Consider the following 9,254-nt stretch of genomic DNA (forward strand, 5'->3'; position numbering starts at 1 on the left):
AGCATTACTCCTTCTGTAATAAACTTTGTCTCTGACTCTGACACGTGCTTGATTGCTTTCCTGCGCTCAGACAAGAACCTTCCATCTCTCGGTGCAGTACTTGAATCTCCACTTGGGGGATTCACTCTGTCCTGCATCACTTACTCTACATTTATTCCACATGTTGTTAGTGCTGTGTGACAAATTCGTTCTAGAGTAATCTTGTGTTTCCTAGCCAAACCCAGAATTAGCCACTTCTTCAAGAAGCCCTTGTTCCTTTAGTTCCTTTTAGGAATTGACATTTACAGATTACAGTCTGAGTACTAGGGAGTCTCAGTGCTACTACATTGGTCATTTGAGGAACTTTTCATAGGACAAAACTAGGAAATATATATATATTTACAGGATAAAACAATTCATGAGTATATTCCAAATCCAATTTAGGTGATTTTACTTAACCTCTTCTATATTATATCTGTATCTCCTTCCACACCCAGATACTTCCAAATCCAATTTAGGTGATTTTACTTAACCTCTTCTATATTATATCTGTATCTCCTTCCACACCCAGAATCCCAGTTCATATGTACATAGAGGATTATAGAATCAGTATATTTCATAATAATTCATTTTATTCATCTTACATTATGTACACAACAGCCTCAGTGTAGCAATACTAATACTGCCACCCCCAATATGATTGTTAAAAAGTGTTCACTGTTTTCCTGCTATTCCTCTCCCCATTTTCTCTCATTTTATAACTATACCATGTCTATATTGTGAGCACATATAGCCATTACAAACAATACTTTCTTCCTTTTAATCCTCATTTTATCTTAGTTATGTAAGTAATACATATTTAATGTTTACCATCAGCTCTTGTATTGATATCTCTCTAGCTATCTTGGTTATCTGAAGCTAATTCTTTAACAGGAAGGGCTCATGGAAACCATATTCTTGCATGTTCTTGTATGATAGTAACATCCTGTGTCTTTTATGTTTGAAAATTAGCTTCATTAGATACAATAAACTTTGTCTCACTTTTCCTGAGAATCTTAAGTGTGGCACTCCATTTTCTTGTGGTAGAAAGCATTACTGACAAATATATCAGTGTAATTTCTTTCCCTTATAAATCACCTACTCTTTTTACCTAGATGCTCCCCAAGTTTTTCTCCTCTAATATCAGGTAATTTTACTAGACTTTGTGTTGGTGTTGGTCATTCTTGGTCAATATTCTCGGGTAGACAGTATATTCTTTCAATATGTAATTTATTTCAACATCTTTAATTATGTTTTATGTATTTGTTCTATTCTTTTTCTTTCTTTAGAAACTACTACTATCTATATGTTAGATCTTCTTTACCTATCTTTAATCTTAGTCACCTTTCCTCAAAATCTTTTTTTTTCCACATCTTTTTTATTTAAATATTTTTTTCCTTTTAACTCTCTAATTCTCTTAAGGCATTATTCACTATTTATTTTACTTCTTGTTTTCCTCCTAGTTTAGTCTTCATTCCTAAAATGTTATTTCTATTTCTAATTCTTTCCTGAGTTTTACCACTTATTCTGGGTGTTTCTAATTTTATTATGTTGTTCTGTCATGCTCTGTATCATTTTCTTTTCAATTTAACTAGTGTGAAATTTGTATTAAGGTTTTTTAAAAAGTATGTCATATTTTCAGTTGAACTAGTGATTACCTTCCCTTTTCTGACATTCACTATCAAACACTTTTTCTGTAATATGTGAGAACATGAGAACAGGTATTCAGCCATTTCCTCCCTTCCAGACCCTTTAGTACCCCACTGCCTCTTTATTACATTTCATATTAGTTTTATTTGAGATCTTTAGAAAAATGTGTGATCTTTAGAACCTATTTACTTCTGCCCCTCTGTCCCCACATAATTCCTAGATTTTACTAAGAAAAATTGGTACTTTTATTCCATTTCACAAAGTATTTGGTTTTCCTCTGCGGTGTGTCTCTTCTATTTTAGGAATCCTTAATTTACCACTTGTGTTATAATTCTCAGTTACCTTATCATTATTTACTCATATTACTATAAAAATTCAAAGAAACTACCACAAATTTTCCTTCACTTCATCTTCCCCATCTTGATATGTGGTCTCTGTTCTGATTGTTTTATTGCTTGGTAGTATTCGCTCTTAAGTGATCCCTCAGACTCTGTGCATGAGTAACATATTTTTTAATCCGTGTATATCCACAAATGTCTTTCTATCATCCCAACTGTTGAATGAGATTTGGGCTGAGCTGCTGGCTGTCCTTTTCCCTGTAAATATTACTCCAGTCTTCTAGCCTCCACGATTTTAGCTGAAAAGTCCAGCCAGTGATCTCTCTCTCCCTACCCCTCCCCTTCTCTCTCTGCCTCTCCCTCTCCCTCTTCCTTCCTTCTCTTTAGACACTGAATATGCAAACAGGCAAGGCAAGACCATGTATAAAAATAAAGCTCTGACCCACAATCTGCAGCACCCATCCCAGGAAGCCAAACAACTTCTGAAGCAGTCAACCCAAACTAACAGATTCTTGAATTTTTGCCCCACTCCTGATTTAGTACCAACCAGAGGAAGCCAAGTATGCTCCCGTAACCAATCACATAGGATACCTCACTTCAAGTTAGGCTGTTTGACAGCTTCCCCATGCCAACAGCCTCTAATCAGGCATACCTAAATTCCCTTTTGCCACTTTAAAGCTTCCCCATTCCTCTGCCTGCCTTTGACCCACTGTTAAACACAGTGATTGATGGTGGCAGACTCCATTGCTATAGAAAGCTCTGAATAAATAGCTTTTGCTTGTTCTCATTTGGTCAGTCTTCATGTTTATTTCCACACCTTCCTCCTCCTCCTCCTTCTCCCCTTTCCCTTCAACCACTTCTCCCTCCCCCAGCTCCCTGTCCTCTTTGTTGTTTTTCTTCTTCTTTCCAGAAGTAACTTGTTCTTTCCATCTGGAAGTTTTAAAGATCTCTTTATAGAGGTTTTCATCAGATATGCTTTTCTCATTATTCTTACCTGAAACTCAGTGACCTTTTTCATCTGCAAATGCAAGTCTATCTTTGGGTCGGGGAACTATTCTATCATTGTTTAATTGTTACCTTTCTTTTACCTGTTCCTTTCTCTCTTTCTGGAACTCCAAATAGTCATATATCAGGTCTCTTGGATTTATCTTCAAAGCGACTTGCCTTTTGCGTCATAATTTCTCTTTGTAGTTTTTACCCTGTGATTTGAGAGATCTTTTCCACTTTTGAGGCCATGTAGCAAGATTGAATCATCCTCCTTCAATATAGCTTCAATATTGTGTTTTTAAAATCATGATTTTCATATGTTTACTTGTATAAAAATGTTATAGCTGCTTTATTTATAGTGACACAAGTGAAACTATCTCAAATGTTCATCATCAGGAAAGTGAATAAATAAGGTGTGGTATATTCACTCATAGACTACTACTCAGCAGTAAAAAAGAAAAAAACTGCCGAGACATGTTAAAAAAATTCAGCTGAGTAATTTGAAGATCTAATTGGCTTTATTAGGTGATTCATGAATCAGGCAGCATCCCATCTAGCAACTAGAAGGGCACTCCAAGGAGTTGCGCAAAATTATAGGCAGAAAGGGACAAGAAAGTCAAAAGAGTGGATTATTTCAGGCAAGGTCATCTTTCCTTAGGTGAGTCTTAGCAAGCAGATTACCTCACTAGTGCTGACCAGGGAATTCCAGACTGATTGATTTAAAATTCTACTCCTGGGAGAAGCTGAAACTGCAGTTTTGTTAGGTATTAAGTCTTTATGAGACTTAGCAAAAATGACTCCATTTTGAGTTTCTTGTTTCTTTTTTAACACATGCAACAACATGGATGAATCTCAAAAACAATATACTAAGTAAAAAGCGCCAGACATGTAAAATAAAAAAATACATATAGTAGTCCCCCCTTATCTGCGGGGTATGGTCCAAAACCCCCGGTAGATACCTGAAATAGTGGATAGTACCTAACCCTATATATACTGTGTTTTCTCCTATACATATATACCTATCATAAAGTTCAATTTATAAATTAGGTACAGTAAGAGATTAACAATAACTAATGATAAAATAGAACAATTATGATAATATACTGTAATAAAAGTTACGTGAATATGGTCTCAAAATATCTTAGTGTACTGTATTCACCTTTTCACTTAAAGGAAGCACTTTATGGCTTCTCTTTGGCATATCTAATTGCCAGCATCACTACTCTTGCACTTTGGGGCCATTATTAGGTAAAATAAGAGTAACTTGAACACAAGCACTACGGTGCCATCTCAGTCAATCTGGTAACCTGATTGGCTGCTAAGTGACTAGTGAGTGGTAGCATATACAGCATGGATAAGCTAGACAAAGGGATGATTCAGATCTTGGATAGGATGGGACATGGCAGCATGAGATTTCATCACAATACTCGGAATGTGTGCAATTTAAAATTTATAAATTATTTCTGAAATTTTCCATTTAATATTTTCAGACTTGCCTATGATGACCATAGCTTGACTGTCACAAATTGCAATTCTCTGCTATTCCTGAATAAACTCATTTTGCTGGTAATATAACTGGCTATTTTATTTTTGAGGTTGACATTATGGTTCCATCTACGTATTGTTCTAAATCAGAAGAAACTAATCTATGGTGATAGAAAATCAGAAATTGCCTGAAGGGGGATATGATTAAGGGTGGGAATTTACTAGGAAGTATAGCAGGTGATAAAAATGTTGTATATGTTAGTAGGAGTGTGGATTATATGGGTGTGTGGGTTTATCAAAGTTCAGCAAACTGTACGCTTAAGATCTGTGCATTTGACCGAATGTAAAAACTCAATTTAAAAAAAGAGAATAAAACCATATTTATTTCCCACAGTCTTGTGTGTATGTGTTGAATTTAGTCTTCTTAAGTGCCTTTATGTATGTATTTATATATTATTTATGGTTTAAGTTATCTCTCTCAGTTTCAAAGATTAATGCTTATCCAGCCTTAGAGGAAGAGAAGTTTCAACATAATTGTTCTGCTTCTCCAAAGCTCCTCTGGTGTCAGGATGGCCAACAGTTCCTCTTAAGAACAGTGTCCAGCCAAGTCCTATTCTTCTACTTGGAGGTCCATGGATCTTCACACGCTAAAATCCATTTTCCTGTGTTCTGATCGTCTTCCCTTTTTATCTCTAGACTTACTATAACCTTAGGTTTCATTCATGCCACCTAGTACCCTGTCTGCTGGTTCCCGTATACTCAAGTGGAGTCGTATAGTTGAATTGGAAGTGAGAGAAGGGTGAAAGAGATGTAATAGCCTGATTCATTTTTGTAAACAAGGTACTCAAAGCTGTGTGCCTTGTATTTTGTAAGTGTTCAAAAAATATTTATTAAATTGAGTAAAGAACATAGTTGTGTAAATAGGAGTCTTAGAAAATCCCAGCATGATTGAATGAGATGTGTCCATCTAATTTTTCCTTCTCTGGGGATGGCACTAAAATCAAGGAGTTCGCAAATCCAAAGACTGAGTAGGAACTTATGTCGGTAAGGTGAAGAAGACGGTCCAAAAGCCACCAACCGTGGCCATAACCAGAAGCAGACAGTGGAACTTGGGTTGTAAAGCTCTGAGAGATAGAAAGATAAGTAGGAAGTGGTGCGTTAAGAGAGTAAGTAGAAGAACCATCCTGGGTAAAACTGTGATGAGAATTGTGGTCCAACAACAGAGACCCTCAAATTCTTTTAATAAGATAATACCTGGAGGAGTTCCAGCTTTTGCCTCAGTGTAGAAAGCTGGAAAAAGCATTGCTCCCACCACTACAACAATAAATTAGGTAATCTACGAAATCATAACTTTTACTGAGCCAGTCAGAGAGCTGAGGTCACCAGGCAACAACAAGCCTGAAATCTAAGGAAAGATAGGTACTTCTAAACTGGGCCACCTGTGGCAAAGCATGGGAAGGAAGATACTGCAGCCATACAAACAGGAAAGAAGAATTCTGCTAAATTGTTAAATAACTTGCTAAAGACTGAGTGTAGGCTGGCATGAGAATCCCAGTCATAAGGGGAGTTCACATCCACTCCCAGGCTCTACTCTAGAGACCTCCACTGAGCACCCAGGACAAAGATTGGGGGCAGAGTGGGGGTGGGAGACACAGAAAGACTGCCAGGTGGTACCGGCCTAGAGGAGAGGAGTAGCTGCCACTGCAAGAAAGGCAGTAAGAAGCCCAGACCCTTCTACCCTAAGGAACAAAAGACTTAAATTGATAAAGGATGGTAACAAGCCTGTTGTTCCTCAAGGGACAGGTGGAGACCCGTTGCAGCTGGAGGAATAGGAAAAAGAAAAAACACCCTCTAATCCTGGGAGAGGACTGGAAACTGGGCCTAGACCATTAGAGGTCATAATACTGAGCGAGTGTCAGGATCACCGAGACCCAGGGCCACAGAGCCTGCCTAAGAATAAAGTTGGAATAGGACTGCAGGGAAGCTGTCTTCCTACCCCTCACCCTCATAATCAGACTAGCAAGCACCAAGTAACAAGCAGTTTACTGCAGGGAAAAGGGTATGAGCTTAGAGTGACCCTCTCTGAGTGGCAGGAGCACAGAAGGCCTAAAGCTGGACTTATATAACAAATGGACTCATGAACTAAGGAACCTCTGAATAATTTCTTGGAAACTAACCTAGTTTAAGAAATTTTTATTAACTAGTGTATACTTTGTACATAGCAGTATGCCTGGTACATAATAGGTAACTAGTAATACATTTTGTTTTGTCTATCGATAGTTCTACCCAACTCATACCTCTGTACCACTAGCTTTTCATTTTTTTCTATCCCCACTGTTTATTTTAAAAGCTCTATTTTTTCTACGTATTTATTGTCACTTCCTCTAGAACTGTGTTGTCCACTACTATAGTCATCAGCCACATGTGGCTAAACTTAATGACAAAATGGAAAATTCCATTATTTAGGCACAATAGCCACATTTTAGTTGCTTGACAGCTACATGTGGCTAGTGACTACTATATCAGAGAGTGTGGATATAGAAGAGTTCTAGCACTGTAGAAAGTTACTGTGGCTAGAGCTGCTCTGTCTTGCTTACCACTTTTTTTCCCAGTGCCTTGCACAGTGCTTGGGATCTGGTAGATGTGATCAAAAAATATTTGCTGAATAAATGTTTTTAGTTCATCTGGAAAAGCCATTATGTAAATGAAAAGCAAAGATCCTCTCTTGAAATACAGATGTTTTGAATAGCTGTGGCTCTTAAGAGTGAAAATCCTTTCTTTGAAGAAGTGAAAGATTAGATTACATTTTAGGCTGTATTGTAGCTTTATTAATAGTTTTTAGTCACTGAGCACTTACCATATGCCAGGTGCTATTCTAAATGCTTTACACATACTACCTCATTAATCTTCATACCACTTTGTATGTATACTATTTCTAATTTACAGATGAGAAAACTGAGATGCAAGAGGAAAGTAAGTTGCCTAAGGTGACAAACTATTAAGCAAGAGGGTCAGAATTTGGGCCCAGGCAGTCTGGCTCCAGAGGCCAAGTGATTAACCGCTAGCTTAGCTCTTTGTGATTATTTTAAATAAAGACTAGTTAGTCTCTCTCTTTCAGTATTTAAACCTTTTTTTTTTTTTTGTATTTAATTGCATTTAGCTAGGACATCCTGAAAAATGTTAAATAATAGTTGCTAAAGCCCTGCATCCTTATTGGGCCCCTGACTTTATATATGTTTGTTCCATTTCATTCTAATGTATGATGCTACTGCTGTTTTCTGATGACTGTCTTGATCCAGTTAAGAAAATGGATCTTTCATTTCTAGTTTACTAAGAATTTTTAAAATACAGTGGATCCCTGTAGAATATCATTTGGCTTTTGCCCTTTAATTACATGAGCAGATTTCTTAAACAACCATTCTTGAAATAAATTGCACTTTGTCATGATGTGAATTCTTTTTTATTACCACACTACTGGATTTTATAGCTTAACACTCAATTTTATCTTTGTAATAAAATCATAGTAAGAACAGAAGAATTTCCCACTTTTTTTTTTTTTTTTTTTTTTTAGTACTGTTTGCCTTGGTTTTTTGGTATCAGGGTAATGTTAGCCTTGTGGAATAAACTGGGAAATTTTTCACTTGGTCGGGATTCTTTGTTTCCCTGGATGGATGTTTTCTCACACTAGCTCTCAAGGCTCCTTCCTCCTGAACAGGGTTCACCTACCGATCCCAACAAAGCCTGTGTATCATTCAGCTTTCTCACGTTCTTTGCATAGGCAGCAGACCTCACTTTCAAGCCTTTGCTAATTTCATGTCCCTTACCTTGCTAAACACTAACCATTGAGTTTGAGGTGGGAGTTAGGGAGTAGTGTTGATTATGGCAGAAAAGATCCTTTGAGGCAGAGACTGTGTTGCTATTTGACACTCCTCTCTTCATTTAACCCTCAGAATCCTGGGCTGTATTTTTATTTTGTAGATGATAAAAGAAACTTGATAAATGTTATATATTAATAAGTGAGGTGCCAGAATTTAAAACCAGGACTGCTTCATTCCAAAGTGATTGCTACTTCCACTGCCTCTCACCTCCTCCATTGTGTTCTAGGCCCTCACGTTGACCTTTATGTCCTTTGTGCTCCATTAGCAATTATAGACTGTACCACACTATTTTACATCGCTCTTGTATTTTCTTTTGTTTCTTATGTAGTTCTTGTCTCACACAGAGCAGTTATTAACTGAATAATCTCTCAGTGCCTGTTCATCCGACTCCAAATTTCGGTCTTTTCTTATTTTATAATAAAAGAGCGGGAAAAATAAAAGAAAAAGGTGACTAAATAAATAATTTTGATTGTGTTGGTCTTAGCTGTATACCGCAAAAAAAGTCCCTTTCAAAATAAGTTTAACTCTGCGTGATCGCCCAAGGGCTTTTTAGCGACCCCTACAAAATTGGTGCCTAAAAACCGAAAAGATTTGGCATTTGTGAATATTGATCATCTCCTCACCCAAGCACATCTAACAGCTGCAGGATGCTGGAAATCTCACCTACGACGGACTTCCTAACAAGGAACGCTAGATGAGGCAGGCCCTCACGACTGCGTAATCCCCCTTGCAGCCTCGGCCGGATGGAACATTCCGTACGAAAGCTTTGACAGAGCTCCCACTCAGTCACGTGGAGCTGGAGCGTACTCGCCGCGCCTAGCGGAATGACGCGAGCTCGGGTTGCCAAGGGGAGGGCCAGGCGCCGCGGAAGGGGCGGGGCGGAGGAAGCCGATCGGGG

The sequence above is a fragment of the Pteropus alecto genome, unplaced genomic scaffold, assembly GCF_000325575.1.
Source record: "Pteropus alecto unplaced genomic scaffold, ASM32557v1 scaffold161, whole genome shotgun sequence".
NCBI classification, from domain to species: Eukaryota; Metazoa; Chordata; class Mammalia; order Chiroptera; family Pteropodidae; genus Pteropus; species Pteropus alecto.